This window comes from Rhinolophus sinicus, chromosome 11 (genome assembly GCF_057876585.1).
Source record: "Rhinolophus sinicus isolate RSI-liver-muscle chromosome 11, RSI-T2T, whole genome shotgun sequence".
Classification (NCBI taxonomy): Eukaryota; Metazoa; Chordata; class Mammalia; order Chiroptera; family Rhinolophidae; genus Rhinolophus; species Rhinolophus sinicus.
In genome coordinates this window covers 8613851-8630757 of record NC_142511.1, presented here as the reverse complement: position 1 = coordinate 8630757, position 16907 = coordinate 8613851, and positions in this window count along the sequence as shown.

Below are 16907 nucleotides of genomic sequence, written 5' to 3'. Positions count from 1 at the left end.
ATTGAAGAATCCTTTTTTCCCGGGACATTTTGTGTTTGCTTTTATTGTTTTCTAATATTTTCTTTGAACTCTATTTTTTCCACTGAACGTATATAGCATTTATTATTATTATTTATCTAGCGAGAGATCAGTTGTATATAAATTTTTGAAGATATGGAGAATTATTTATTTAAAATAATATTGCCTCTCTTTTGATGAGTCCTCGCAAATGTGTAATGTGATCACCATGTGTTTTTGTTCATATTCCTTCACTCAGTTCTTTATTTCGCTCCGGGAGTCATAGCTGCCCACAGTTTTCAGCATTTCAGATGTTGGTCCAGCTTAGAGTAAGGTCCCAGAAATCACAGACTTCCCGTCTTGTGATCTGGTGGTTATAATCGCAATGTCTTTTTTGGCCCCTGTGATTTCCCTTAACTAGGGGTTACAATCAGAGACAAGGAAAAGGAGATGCCAGTATTGTTTCTTCTTAAATTTCTCTTCCCCTGAGTACTGTAAGGTTTGTCTGCTTCTTCCAAATACTTCTGTCCAGTGCTTTATTAATCAGTCTTCCCTGGATAATTGCTTTGAGGATCTTATTGAAGAACTGAGAAGCTCTGTCAGTTCCCAGAATCCTCCATCTCAGTCCAGGTTTCTCAGTATTGGCACATATGCCTCGTTGTTTATAGCCGTTTGCTTATTTCCTAGACAATTAGCATTTTGAAAAATTCTTTTTTTGTGGGTGAGTTTAGAAGGAGGTTTGTGGAATAAAAATTCCTGCACTCTTCCAGTTTTACATGAAAATCCCCTTTTAATGTTTAATAGCTTAACATTAATCAAAATGAAGTAACTGGTTTGGAAACAAGAAGCCAAAGGACTAAAATTTGTTGATTATTTGAATATCTGTTTTACCTCTTTCCTGGAGTCACTTATCTCCTTTTCACTAATACAGAGTAATTGGTAATGTTGGACCCCTGTGCTTACCGCCTGGCTAAGTCAGGTCATCATGGTTTGCTTCAGTATATAGCTCTGTGGCACAGATGGCAAACTTGAAAGCAACATTCATGCTTGTCCTTCCACACTGTTGTGCTGTCATTGTAAAGCAGCTCCACATCCAGAAATCCTAGATTCCTCTGCACCTGGAGAGGCCATGTGGCTAGATCTTACCAATGGAAAATAAACAAAAATAATGATGCCACTTCAACGCCAAGGATATCAAGAAGAGATGTGACTTTTCTGCCTTCTATTTTTCCATCTGCCAGAGTAGACCAGATGGCCTCCAGGCTCTGGAGGAAAGCCACAAGATGTTCAAAGGAACTTGTGTCTTTCAATGACCAACTGGAGAAAAGCAGCTTATTTACCAGGAACACCTACATGGGAATGCTGTGTAAGCGAGGAATACACTTTTATTTCGGAAGGGAACTGCACTTTTGGAATTGGTCTGTTATAGCTGTGCATGTTCCCCTAACTTACTTAATCTAGGCATTCATCCTAGAAAGTCCTGTTCCCATTTCCTAGGGCAGAAGCACTAGGAAATCACACTAGATGTTCCGTGCTGCATGATTCTAAGCATATCAGGACCTCCGTCATCTTTCATGTTCATCCAAGTTTGAGTCCTTGAACGAAGTTGCCTTCTGATCTATGGCTTTATATAATGACATGCACCTTTTTAAAGTCTTATTTTTTTTTGTATATTGCCTGGGAGATGTTTTTCTAATATGGTAATTAGGAAAGCACATTGCTATTCAGTCTACAACATTTCTATATAAGGGCAGGAATGTATCTTATCTTCTTCTTGAGATGTTTTACAAAATGCTTTTTTAAAACCCCAGAACTTCTGGACATTTTACGTCTGCTATATTTTCCTGTACCAAAAGTTCTCTTTATTTAATTTCTTCCTGGGACTTGATACATAGCCTAATGTTATGATTTTGAACCCTGCAATGTTCTCTTTGAAGGGTTTGATGAAATGTGATGTTCTTCCCATTTTTTTCCCTGTTCTGAAGTGAGAGCACAGTTGTTGCTTCTGGCAGAGATCTTTCTGTCTATTTAGCAATAGTTCATCGTGACAATTTTAGGAGCAGATAAGCTGACTATTAGTTGTGGACTCTCGCTATCATTGACTATAAAAAAAGGGCTCACAAGTTAGTGTGATTAGGGAGGAAGAGGAGTTGAAACCTCAGTAGCTTTTTTGAGGTGGGAGGGCCATTGGACTCTGTGTCTCTGACACAGGATTTCCCACAGTCCCTGCTCTCCTATCAGGCTGAGTGTCCTGGAAGATGAAGGGGAGAGTGGGTTGTGTGACAGCAGCCAGGAAATTTCGTACATGCCTTTCTTTATGCAGTGACCGAGTAGGCATGGGTTGATACAGTTCCTGGCTCTGAGACTTAGAAGGTGCAAACAGACAAATGCAGGGACTTTGTCCTGAGAAGGACAGATGGCACTGGCAGAGCCTGGCACAACAGACTTACAAAGTTCGTGGTTCTGCTGTGCCCTGGCACTTTGTCTCGATGGGTCTTGTCCTGAAGCAGGTAAAATGACCTCATGCTCCCGAGAACCAGTGCAGAGGAAATCTATGCTCTCTCCTGCCTCCTTCAGGTTTATGTGGGGGCCCACCCATTCTTCCCTTTTAAAGTTTCAACTGTTTGATGTATGAATCTCTCCTCTTGATGCATTTCCCAGTGGTTTGATAAGGCACGGGGGTTAATTAAAGCTGCACAAAGAGGCAGGCTGTTTGGCCATTCCTTACAGCTGGGCTGGGAGACCACAGTCCTGAGGATTTGAGCACAAACTTGGAGGGCCTCCCAACTGGAACGGAATCAAAGGTTTCTGTGGCCTCAGGTTTGTTTACTTTCCTGGTCCTCTGATTGTTAGTGAGGCAAGAAGCTCAGAATGGCCATGACCTAGAGCAGGTTAGCTGGAGCAGGATTTATATGCAAGCGAGATCAAGGAGCATCTTGCTTGTTTACCCTAAAACACACAGGGGGTGAAGGCTGGGCCAGTTGTCTGAGACATTCCCCTGCAACCCCCAGTGCAGCTGGATTTTCCCCTCCCTTGTGCCAAGCAGGCCTATCATTAGATCACTTTGCTCTGGGCCATGTGACACACATACTATGGTGCAAATAATACAGTAAAGAAGAATGAAAAAGGAACTGCATTTTCTTTTCTTTCATTCTCTTTGCAGAAAGCCTGCAAATGTTATGCTAAAATCTGCCTATTGATTTGGGTAAAAATAGACCCCTTTTTCTAATCCAGATGCATCTTTCTGCCCCTCTGTACAGGGTTAGTGATTCTCTGTTGTGTCTTGGGAGTAATAAAGAAGATTCTGCTGGAAAGAATGCAGACAAATCAGCCCAGCTGAGATTACATAAAAGGAGAAGGAAAATTGGAGAAAGTATGTAATAAACCACAATATCTAGTTGAGTGTGATTTTTAACAAAAGCCTCTTGCATTTAGCTCAATGACTTAAGATCTTTAGATAGTAGCTAAATGTGTTTTGTTCAAACTTTTCTAGCCCTAGGCAGGAGCCATTTCAGGAGGCAAGCTAATTCTTCTGGAAAGGCACAAGCTGCTAAAATCAGAGGTTTAGGGTTAGATTTCAGCTACTTGGTGATTTGTGTTTGGAACTTTAAAGACTAGAGCCCTGCTAATGAGTGGCCGCACGTCTTAGCAGGGAAGCTCCACTCCCAGAACAGGAGAGAGACCTCTTGTCTTGAAAGATCTGGTGAATCTTTGGTTCATCCTTATATTTTTGCTATTCCATAGCTCCACTATTCTTGGACTGCAATGCCTGCCAATTTATTTTGTGTTTATCTTAGCCCTTGCTTTGTTTCTCCAATGCTATCCATATGTCTTTCCTTCCTGTCCTTAGATATTTTGGTCTTGTAGAGAAGCACTTCCCAAGCACATTCTCATCAGTTCTGAGATGCTGCACAATCAAAGATTTCATGGTCAATTTAGATCAAGAAATGACACATGCTATCCACGTTTCTTGGAAATTTGTAATGTACTTTTTAATAGGCACTGAAGGAAAGTTACTTACATTTGTTTATATATGAATGTCTGTATACATTTAATACCAAAGTGCCTGATAGCCTTCTAAGAATTACTAGTTTTCAGAATTTCTGTTGGATATTGCTACTGTAATGCCCATAGGCTGAAAAAATCTGTCTAGACCATTAGACTTGCTAGTTACTGAGAAATGGCAATAAAATGGAAATCAAATCTTCTGAAAAGACTGACTTTTTAAAAAAATTAAAAGTGTAGATGACATTACTGTAGTATATGAAAAGGCTTGCTTTTTGAAGGCAAAGGCTGAGACTAGCTAATTGTGTTAACAGAAGTGAAAGGAATCAAATGTTCAGTAAAGAATAGGCTGGCTAGTGTAAGCTAGATTGGCTGCTGTCCATATGTAGAGGTGCTGAAAAAGGGACACCCTTGGTCCCGTGTAAAATAGATTCCTGACAGGGCCCTTAAAAAGAACTGCTCAGAGTGAATTCTTGCTGCTGTATCGGATGCCTAGATACAAACCCTGTGTAGAACACAGCATAAGAGGCAACATGGGGAAAAGAGACATGTACTAGATAGAGAATTACAGATACGGGGTTTGATATCCCTGTTCCCACCAACTGGAGGAGTGAGCCTGGGCAAGCCATTTAATCTCCCCATATCTTATTTGTCAAATCAGATGATTGGACAGGATGTAGGTACATTCCCACTTTTAAAAGTCATACTATATAATGACTCTCCCAGTTGGTCTTTATGGGAGCACAGAGGAAATCAAACAAATGCGTATTTGCCCTGGTCCCCTGGTTCTCTGGTTGCCTTTTATTCTGGGGAGATGATATGCTTCTGAATCATGGGTGTTATACTAATTGGTTAGAGTATCCTATCCTGAGTCAGTGACAAACCACAGGTTTAGGAGAGAAGAGAGTACCTGAGACAGGAATTCAAGCATCTTGTAAATTTCAGTGACCTCTATTAAGAAGAAAGTTCTCCTCCTTTTGTCTTCTAAAAGGAGGCAGCCTTGAATAATATGTTTAACAAACACTTAATTAATAAATATCTCTTCTGTGACTCTATACCAAGCTCTGTCTAGGCACTTGGGATTGTGTGTTTGTGTATGAAACAAAAAGACAAGATTTCCTGTTCTCAAGGAGCTTCTATATTAGTCGAGGGAGACAGCTAATAAACAATATACACAATAACTACGTAAAGTATATGGCAGCAAGTAAATTACCTAGGATGTTAGAAGATGACACATTCTATGGACAAGGCTTAAGGGGCATGGAGGGTTGTAATTATAAACAGGGTAGTTAGGGTAAGCCTCATTGAAAAGGGACCTTTGAGCTCAGACCCAAAGGAAGGGCAGGAGTGAAGTCCATGCCGATCTGGAGGAAGAAGGATTGGCAGGCAGAGGAAACAGCACAGAAGCAAGAGTGTGCCTGTCAGGCTGTAGGAACAACAAGGCAGCCTGTGACGCTGGGCTGGTGTGAGTGAGCTGGTGTGTTGCTGGCTGTGGAAAAGACCACTGAAGCTGCCAGAGAACATTCCATGTCCCACAGCAGCACGGCCTGGCCTCAGACTTCTTTGCCCTGTAGGAATCCTGAAGAAGTGGGGCTCCCTGCCTGGCACGTGCTACTGAGTTAGCACCTGCAAATCAGAATAGCTTCTCCCCAGAAATAAAGCATCCAGCCTTTGCATCTGTAACAGCCTCGCCTGTAATTTATACATTCTCTGGTGAGTTTAAATGCTGACTCTATCATTATCTGAGTTTATTACTGTTGCCATTTGCATATGTTTGATGTGGAAGGGGTGGGATGGGCAGGAAACCTCTGGACAGATGCCAAGATGGAAGTCTGCATGTCTCTCCTCACCCTTACTCCCCCCCCCATCCTCTGCCATCCTTAGGGCCTGGGGCAAGGCCAGCTGGACATAAAGCTCTGAAATAGGCACGTTCTCAGTGGCACCGTTGCCCTCCTCTCTCAGGCCTCCCATGCCTCTCTCCCAGCATTTCTGACTTACTAGTACTCAGTACAGCACAGCAAACCCGCCTCCCTCCCCACCCCTTGAACCATTAATACTGACTCATCCAGGGGCTGATAAATTTGCTGCCATTAACATAAGCCTGGTGGTTACCTCTCATTGAGGGGACAGGTGGTTCTGCTTTTTGGGAAAGAATTTCTCTTACAATTTGCCATTTCATGTGTCATCAAGTTGAAATGGAGAGGGGTTGGGGGAGGCTTCTCAGTATTCTGGAACCCTAAAAATGACCATATGACAGGCAGCCACCTACTCAGAGAGCCAGCCTTGGCTCCCGCTGCCCGCTCACCCCCAGGTCAGCTCTACCTAACACCTGATTTCCCTAAATCACCTCTCGGCACAGGAGTTCACTGCCTTTCTCTCTCTCTCACTGTCTCTCTCTCTCTCTCTCTCTCTCTCTCTCTCTCTCTCTCTCTCCCTCTCTCCCTCTCTCCCTCTCTCCCTCTCTCCCTCTCTCCCTCTCTCCCTCTCTCCCTCTCTCCCTCTCTCTCTCCGTCCTTCCCTCCTTTCCTCCTTTCCCTTCTATAGAGAGTAAGATATACAGGGAAGTGTTTGTGTGAGCCTTGGAATTCTCGTGGGAGCCAGGAAGCAGCTCAAGCCATAAGGGAGGGGCGGAAGGAACTGTGGCCCAATGGCCAGCAACATGGTTTATGTCACAAGATGGTGTTTTCCATGTTGCCTGCATTGTGAGTGGTGTACACAGGTGCTCTGTTGATCAAGTCCAACGCTAATCATGACTGATAGTCCCACCTGATCACAGACAGATCGCTGCTGTTCATTCACCCTTGTCTGCTCGGCTGCCGTCTACGAGTGGGGAGCCAGAGCCACACATTTTAAGGACTCAGAGTAAATAAGCATGTCTGTCTCACCCTTCTCCCTAAATTGTCACCCTTTCAGATTTTTTAGGCAATCGGTACTCTAATCTACATTTCTTTGAAAAGAGACACTGTCAACCTACAGAGAATATTAAACTTAATGGAGGTATTATTACAAATATTAGAGATGCAAGACCTTGGAAGAGCTAAAATGAATTAGGGCATTTTATCACCTATTTGTGATCTTGTTTTCCCACGTTCATGCCATCACCATCTCCCCTCCAGAATCAGCATCATAACACAGTAACCATGAGTTATTGAATATTTATTACTTTGACAGTATGCAAGTATTTCATGAGAATAGACTCTTTAAATTATCTCAACCACCTTAACAAGGCACTGTCATTTATCCCCATAGTACAGATGAAAAAACTGAAGGTTTGAGGAGGCTTAGTAACTTGCCCCAAGTTTAAACCAACCAAATAGGAAAAGGTCTCTATAATCAAATAAAGATAAATAGTTAAAATGTGTATGTATGAATAAAAGTGGGTTTTTAGGTAGTGATTCACCTTAGACAGAGCTTCTCTATATTGGAAGCTTTCCTGGTGCCTTCACATAGGATTCTGTCACATGTTAACTGCTCAGGGACACATTTCCTGATCACATAAGCCATCTTTGCATCACTCATAGCCCTTCCTTTCTCTATGTTGAGGCCCTTTCTCTGTATCCCAGTAGTGACATTTGGCTGGCTCCTGGGTAGGTGCCTACAAAGAAAGGATGCAAAGACTTCTTTGTGAGTGAGTCTAAATGCCACCTCCTCTGAGAAGCCTCCCTGTTGCCAAGGCACAGAGCTCCTTCTTCCGTGTTTGCAAAGCACATCCGTTCTAGTTCAATTAACAATGCCATTCATTTTATTAACAGTATGTTCACTGCAGTGCTTACACAGCCTTTCCTTACAAGTACCAGGCTTTGTCCTAAGACTTCAGCATTTATTAACTCATCTAGTCCTCTCAATGACCCTGCAGGGCTTGGACTACTGCTGTCCCTTGGTACAGCTGAGGCACAGAGAGTCAGTGAATTGCTCAAGGTCATCGCGCTAGTACGCGGCAGAGCCCGGATGATGGATCTCGTCACCTGGGTGGGCCTTCATCACTTCCCCTTTCGGAGGGGGGCTTTCCCTGTTTACATGGCTCTTCCCTAGTTAGGCTGTGACCTCGGGCAGGCCGTGTCTCGTGTGTCTCACTGTCCTCAGCTCTGGACGCATTGCCTGGTACCTAGCAGGCACTCAGAAATGTGTCGAGGGATTGAATGAAAGAAGCGTGAGGGAGAACCGAGAGGCAGCCAGGGCAAACCACCCAGGCTTGTCTCTTAGCTTTAAGGTGCTTACTTGCTGCCTGGACACTGTCTCGTGACAAAGAGGGAGTGAAGAGAGGCAGGGGAGGTATCGCAGAACAAGCCTTGTTGGATTGGGACCTTCCCGGACACTGTCCCTTCTCGCCTCTCTTCCATTTACTCCTAAAACCCTGCCCTGAATTTTCCCCACTTGGGTTGCATTTCCCTCACTCTCCTTTGCCTTCTCTGTTATATCTCCATTGTGGTACCTGGCTCATGTTGTCACAACAGTCTGTCACCCCTCCCTCCCTGCGACCCTGGAGGGGAACTCTTTGAGGGAATGACGTCATCTGTACCACCCTGTGCCCGGTGTCTAGCACAGGGCCTGGCCCGCTAGAAGCCCTCCAGGCATGCTTCTCAGGTGAGGGGATGCTTAGGCATTGCTAGGCCTGTAGTACAGGTGGACAGGGAAAGTCCAGGAAGGAATTGTTCAGCATTAAAAAAAAAGAAGAAGAAGATGAAGAAAAAGGAAGAGGAGGAGCAGAAGAAGAAGAAGAAAGAAAAATGAAGAAGAAGAAGAAGAAGAAACAGACATGAATTTCTGGCCCAAGGAGCTGAGAATCATTTAGAACGCGTTTCCCACCATCTTCCTCCTCTCTTCCCCTCTGGCTCTTGTCATTTAATAAGTGATACAGACAAACTCTTCTCTCAGGATTGGTTAAAAGAGGCTGAAATGGTGGTTGGACTGGGTGGGGGGTAGAGAGTCAGAGGAAACATAAAACAATAAAGATGATTTAATTTATATCTGATCACAGCAACCAGCTGGCTTTGCCATCAATTACTGCACCCTCGAAGTTATTAAAAAGCACCTCTGTCATGGTTACCTTATTAGCTAGGGATTTATGGCGCTCAGAGCCACAGCAGGAAATACTGATATTTCACTCACAGCACTACCTGTGGATGTCTGCGTTGTCTGTCTCTCGTATATATCCTCATCTCAGGCCCCATAGCCTCATGCCTGACTCCCAGACTCTTTGGGTCCTAAAAGCGTGGGTGATGGTAAACAATCTCACTCATTGGTGCTTTGATTCATTTTGTGTCTGTTTCACACCCATGGCTATAACATTCCTGCTTTCCAGGCAGAGTGTTCCAGGCTCATTGAAATATTTCTGTGGTTTGCTATGTCATAAATCACCTCCTTTGATAGAACCTCTGATTTCAGTCTCCTTTTTAAAAGGAAAAACTGGGACATTGGATTTCATTTCATCCAGGTCTCATGTTGTACCCTGATTCCGGAACATGGGCCTGTAGTTTCCTTGACACATGCTTCACCTTCCCTCCTTGGGCCTCAGTGCAAATGGGTCTCAGTCCTCACTTAAGAAAACTTCCAGTTTCCTTGCTCGGGTAATGTAATGGACTCGGTATAAATAGGAAAGTTGCCTTGACTTTCAAGGCATATTTCTTTTTAACGCAATTAGATGCCTTACTCATCCCCAGAAGCAATTTATTCCTAATTATAACCAATTATTATGTGTGATATCAGAACCCCCCCCCCAATTGCATTTTAAAATTTGAAATCTGCACAGAGAAGAATAATGATATAGAGGCATTTATGTCAACTCAGGACATTCGTAGAGTTTTTCTTTTGAAGATAACATTTTTTAGGAACTAAACGTGTTTCCACATTTTGATCCCTTGAGGTACCAAAGTGACAACACAGGCAGGAAGAGATGACACACACAAAAAACCGTAGCAATTTAGTTATTTACCCAGAAATGCAGAGTTAGGTGTTATTAATGAGCGGCTAGATCACACTTGACATTTTACAAAGTGACTACCATTTCACCTGTGCGTGCACACACACGTGTACATATACCACATGTGGAATAGAAGGAGCGGAGAAGGCACAATGGGGTCTCTTCCTCAGGGGCAGCATCTGCTGTAAATAAGATGGAATAAGAAGAGCATAGCAATGAAACGGAGAGATGAGGCATTCAGTCTGTGAGTACCGCGTGTTGGCTGGGCATGGCTCACATGCTTGCACAGAAAGTCCTCTGTTTACACACGGTGCGCATTTCCATCTTGGTACAAGCCCTCAGTGGGTCCACATTGCTGTCAGTGCACTGATCTCAAGGTTGAGGGAATCAAGCCGTCCATGGGAGTCATGTCCAAAGCAGCTCTAGGCGTCCACACTTTTACCTGGCTGCTGAGCTTATGATGGCAACTCAAACAGCAGCTAGGTGAGGTGGGTGGTAGGTGTGGCTCTTTATTTATTTTTTCCCCAGCTTTACTGAGGTATAAGTGACAGATAACGTTTGTATATATTGAAGGTGTACAATGTGATGATTTGATACATGTAAACATTGTGAAATGATTACAATCAAGCTAATTAGCACACGCGTCACCTCACATAGGTACTTTTTTTTTTTTTTTTTGGTGACAATACTTAAGATCTACTCTCTCAGCAAATTTCAAGTATACAGTGCGGTATTAAGTATAGTCACCATGCTGTACATTCGATCTTCAGAATTGATTCACCTTCTAACAGAGTTTGTACCTTTTGACCAATATCTCCCCTTTCACCCAACCCCCAAGCCCTGGCAGCCACCATTCTGTTTTCTGTTTCTGTGAGTTCAACTTTTTCAGATTCCCCACGTAAGTGAGATCACACAGGACTTGTCTTTCTGTGTCTAACTTACTCCACTTAGCGTAATGTCCTCCAGGCTCATCCATGTTGTTGCAAATGGCAAGATTTCCTTCCTTTTTGGGGCTGAGCACTACTCCGTTATTCAGGAAGTATCCACTGGGTATCTGCTATGTGCCAGGCCTGCCTCCCACACTGGAAATGCAGCAGGGTATGAGACAAAGTGTCCACCCTCGTGGGACTTATTGTACCGTCAGGAAGACAGAATCCACAGCAGCCACTAGCTGGAGGGGATGGGCTCCTTTTCGTGGGGTGTATGTCCCCTCTAGTTCACTGCAGTTCACTTGAGATATCGGTATGTCCTAGTACTGACCAACTTCTCTTATGTCTGTCTCCTGCCTGGCCTCTGTGAGAGAGTTTGAGTTCAGACCCTCTGAGCCACAGCTTTCCCATCCTAGAGTAAGAATCTGCTGTCTTTCCACAATTAGAACGGGCACGCTTTCAGGCTCCCAGCCCCCATCCAGCCGAGTACAGTCTTTGGCTGTTAGAGGATGAAATAAATCGGGCTTTGTGATGAGGACAGATGTGTGAGGAGGCACATGGAGACAAAGTGAGGGATACTGCACATCTCAACTGAGGGACGCCAGAGGTGTGGACATTGGACGAGGAGGAAGGGCGACTTTAATCGGAAAGAGTGATTATGGAATCTAATTAGCCTCTCACTTCATTTGCGGAAGGAACATTCAATTCACTTAACACCACTCCACAGATCCTTCAATTCTCATTTGTACCCAGGGGAAAACAAATTCCAGTGTAATAGAGCATTTGGACTGCAGCAGACGACAGTGGGGAGGGCATGTAGCTGAAAATGGAGGCCTGTGTCCCAATCTTGGCTCTGCCTCTCCTAGCTGTGACCCTGGGCACAGGGCCCCACCCCCGGGGGACCCAGGGCCTGCCTGCTAAGTATGGAGCTTGGATGAAAACATTTTAAAGCTCTCTTTATCTCCAAAATGCTATATTTGTTTGTCAGTGCACAGCTTCATGGGATGGCTAAGGAAGGCATGCAGTTGTGATTTTGTAATTACTCACTATAGTTCTGTCAATAAGAGTTTGAGCTTTGGAATCAGACGAACTTGGATTCTGGTGGTGACCCTACCCAGTTAACTTTGGGCTAGTCACTTAATCTTTCTAATTCTCAATCCATAAAACCAGGACAGTAGCATTTATGTTATAGAATCGTTTTGTGGATTACATGGGCTGGTATATTTCAAGTCCTTTGTACAGTGTTTGGGACATACTAAGACTCAATAAATGTTTAGTGGATATTATCTAGTGGTCCTGTTTACTACTGAGTTTAAAAATAACACAGATATTTTCTCTAAAATGTTTTTAAAATATGGGATGGGTCCTTTTTAAAAAAAAAAAATCACTGGATGACATGGCTGGGGAGATTTAATGGTGGGTAAGCTAAGTAATGGCGTGAGACTGAAATAGCTTCATGGAAATAAAGCGTTTAATGTGGGAATAAATGAAGTTGCCACCCAGAAGGAACAGCTGGGCTGTAATTAATGAATACAATGGTGAAGATTTATAAGGATATTTTAAGAAGTCACTGCACTGCACGGAGCCCTGGGTTTTCTGCCTGGGCTGAAGTTGTAAGATCAATGGAACTCCATTAGGCTCATGATTTAATGGGTGAGGATGAGTGAGGCTTTGTCCCCAGCATTGTGAGGGCGGGGGGGGGGGGGGGGGGGCTCTGTGAATGGCGGCTATCAGGGAAGGTGTTTCCCCTAGGGCAGAGGCCCTGAGGAGAAGAATGCTGGCCCACACCTCGTTCCCTATTAGAAAATGCAGAGAAGAGACTCCCAACCCAAACTTGTTTAGACGACCGTCTCTTTTAATGCCTTAGATATATCCCAGCTAGCAGGCCAGGGGGGTTTCCTCCGCCTTCCTTCTTGAGAAAGACTCTGGACAGAATTGCACTGAGCACAGAGCACGTCCTCTGCCAGAAGCCTGGTCACCCGGAAGGCGTCTGTGCTGGGCACCTGAGATGACAGATCAGCAAGCTGCAGCCTTCTGCAGATGGCTTTGCCTTGGACAGGACATCTGGTGCTGGTCCAAAATGCATTCCAGATGGCCCATTTGCACCCTGAGGCCCCGCTGTATGCTGGAATTTGCTTTGTGACTTGCCTCATCTTCATCTGTAGCAGAGAAAGGTGACTCATGATGTCCTAAGACTTCTGTTCTGCTGCGGGGTTTGGGGATAAAAGGCACATACATGTTTTCATTTCCCCTTTCACTTTGTGCTCAGGGAGGATGAAGAATCAGTCTCCCTGACTTGACTTCTGAGTACACCAGGCAAGGACAAAGTCTAACTCAGGCTCCCCCCTGGGAAAGGTGATTTTCCATCTTCCTTTGGTCCATGCTAAGGCTCTTATGCCTCACCAGCTTTGTTCATGTTGTTCCTTCTGCTTGAATGTCCTCCTCTCAGGAGCCCCACTTAGCTCTTTTCAGGGTCTTTTCCTGGGCTAGCAATGACCTTGGCTGCATGTAAACCCCCCACAACTTGTTCTCATCATTTATGGATTTCATACCTGGCTTCCTCCGTGTCACTTGCTTGTACTTTTTGTAGCCCTTTTTCACCCTTCACCCGTTCTGCAATCCTGCCTCTTATAAATACTTTATTTGTGAAATGCTACTATTAATACTTTCAAGTTTCCATCGCAGATCTTAAGCTATGTTTTCTGTACACGATTTTGTAGTTCCTCCTCAGTAGTGGTTTACTGTACGGGCAGAGCAGCTGGTGGTGACACCTTTCCCTCCATCAGTCCATGCATTTGTGTGCATATGTGCTCCATGCATGTGGATGGAATTTTACATTTTATTAATAATTATAAAATAGTTAGCATTCATTGTGTGTTTGCTTTGTATCAGGTACTGTGCTAAACACTGCACACATAATCTCATTTTATTTTAAATCACACCCGTATTATGTCCATTTTACAGATAAGGCAACTAAGGCTCCAAAGAGTTTTAGTAGCCTGCTTAAGGTCACACAATTAGTAAGCATACCTATATCTACTAGACTGCCATCTTTTAACCATAGCACTATAATTCATAATCAAAAGTTAACTTGATTTCAACAACACTATACGGTAACTATTATTATCCGTCTTTTACAGATGAAGTCAAATAGAGGCTCAGAAAAGTGGGGTGGCTTGCCTAAAGTGGTCCGAGTAAAACATAGACAATCGGACTTGAATGTGGGTCTTCTGAGTCTAAGTTCACGTCCTAATTGACTGCGTCATGGAGCTAGTCCTAGAGATTGAGGCTCCTGTGTGTTTTTCTCCTTTTCTACAACCTGCAATCTTTGCCTTCGTATCAGTTTCAGACACCACAGATTAAGGCTGCAGAACCTTTGCGAATTCCATGAAAAGTCATGAAGAAAGTGTGGTCTTATCCTAGAGAAAGAGCATTTAAATTAATTGCATCTCGACCTGTTTTCCATGCTTGGTACCAAGAAGACAACTGAGTAGAGTAGTCTTACCAATAAATGCAAAGATCATCTTTGTAAAATCAAGTCACCTTTCTGTCTGAGAGGTGAGGAGATTAGACAATGAGCCAGTCATTTACCTTGATGAATAGTATTTATCACATGTCTACTGGACACCTAAGAAGGTATTAGGTACCATAAGATGAGGATGCAAAGAAATAACTAGACTCAGAAGCAGAGTTGGTGAATATCCTGGAATAACCAAGACACAGGCTTGTGTTATTGAATCATAATCAGTGATGGGAAGGAAGTTGAGGGAGACAGACAGTGTTAAAGTTATTACATAATACGTGCAGTGTATACAAACATACACCCTAGTGAGGTGTATCCAAAGGGCAAGTCCATCTGTGAGTTCATCCCTCTCTCCCCAGTGTCTATCTCCATGCAGCGGACATAGACCCTTTCCCCAAGTATTTTGAGACTGAAGGAATAAAACCATGAAAATAGAGAAGAGAATGTGTAAGCCTTCCTTAGAGCGGTATGGAGAAAGGGGATCAGAAAAAGGCTTTGCAGAGGAGGTGGTATTGAAACTGTGTCGCTAAAAATGCATAGGAAGGGCCAGAAGAGGGAGAATGTGGGTTCTGAAGGAAAGTGACTCGTCGGAGATGTAACTGGGAAGGGAGCTGGGGCCAGGTAACGAAGGGCCTCGGGTGTCACGCTACGGGATGCAATTTTGCTCTGTAAGTGGTGGAAACCAGAGAGAGTGTGAAGGCTCGGGGGTGGGGGTGGGGTGATAGGATTAAGCCTCCATTTAGAGGAGGAGACAAACTTGGAGGTAGGTCTCCATGAAGACATGGGGAGGTCTGGTTCACTGCAGCCTTGCAGGTATTTGCAGAAGACTGCCCAGGATGACACCTAGATCATTGAAAGATGAGAGATAAAGATGCTGTTGACTGAGCTGAGGAATTTGGAATGCAGAGGATCTGTGAGGATGGGAGCAAGGGGAAAGTGGAATGGAGACCATGAATTTCAATTGTATCATGTTGAGTTCCAGATGATTTTGGGACATCTGCGGGGATATATTCAGGAGACAAGTTGTGATACAGGACTGGATTTTGGTAAAGAGTGAGATCTAGGAATTTATATTGAGAAATTATCAGCATATAGGATTGATGGAAGGTAGGTATGAATGAAGTCACTTTTGGAGAGCATTAAGATGGCTTAGCAAATGCCTTCTTGGAATTCACCATCTCACTGACTGGTAAAGCAAGTAGAGTGTTGAGACCTTTTTGTCTAGAAAGCATCTTCCTAATAATATTGGAAAGATCCCTTGAATCTACCACTCAGTGAGAGAGAAAATCTTGAGATTATTTTCATGAACTTGAAAGGAAATTTCTCATTCATTCCTTCATCCCACTCAGACCAATTCAATACCCTGACCAAACCTTAGTATATGATCGTCAACATATTTGGTTCTTTAGGGTTTACAAAAGGAGCGAACTCTCCCTTCAAAGAACGTCCAACATCTTAGAGAACAGTAAGCAAGAGCATTATGACAATAATGCAAGGTGGAATACAGTAAGTACCATGTACATCAACTAATTGAATGTGATGAGTATTCAAAAGCTGGAGGAATTCGTATGTTTGCAGAGGTCGAGACGTGCTATAGAGAAGGTAGTCTTGTAAGATGAGCAGATTTATGATTAGCAGAGACGGATTAGTGACAGGCAAAACAAAATCAAAGTGACAGAGAGGATTAAGTTCGGCTCATTTGTAGGGGAACATTGGGAGGCAAACCTGGGATGGATTAAGGCCTTGAATACCAGGGCAAAGAGATTGCATTTGATTTCATAGCTCAAAAAGCTCAAGCTCTATTTCAACAGTATTTCGGAGGTCAATACTAGGCCTTCCCCTGTTTCAGAACAAATGTGTATTAGAAGAACTGCGATCCTTTTTTTCAAGGAGAAAGTTAATTGATTGGTATTACAGAGTCATCGTATATGGTCAACCCCAAATTGAAAATCCACTTCAGAAGACAGATACTGTTTGTTTAGAACGAAGCCACAGCCCCAATTCCCATTCCCTCAGATCCAGATCTGTATTTTCTTAGCACATGGCTCCCTTGAGGGGACTGCTCTTGTTTTTCTCACGAGTCATTTGTTATCTTAAATATTGGCATCTATGAGATAAGAGTTTTCTAAATCACATTTACAGAATGCTTGTAAACACTCCTCCTGTTTCGCACAGGTTTTTCCCTGACCTTGTGCCATCGATGTGCTCCAGACTACTTCGGGGCATTAAATTCCCTGACGCTTTACCATGGAAACATACTCCCAGGTCATAACTCTTTCCTCTGCCTGGGCGTGGGCCCCGAACGTTTATGTGGCAGCTCACATAACAGGTCCAAAAGGATGCTCTGCAAAACCTGAGCTGCCATAGGGATACACTATTTCTTTTCCTAATCGCTCATAATTCCGTGCTGTTTCTTCTAACAGCAATTTAAGATGGCATTACGTTCCCTTTCATGTCAGTTGATGCATAATTCTCTCCTGCAACAGCCAGCGACTGTATTTACTAACACATTAAAAAACATTGATGTGAATTC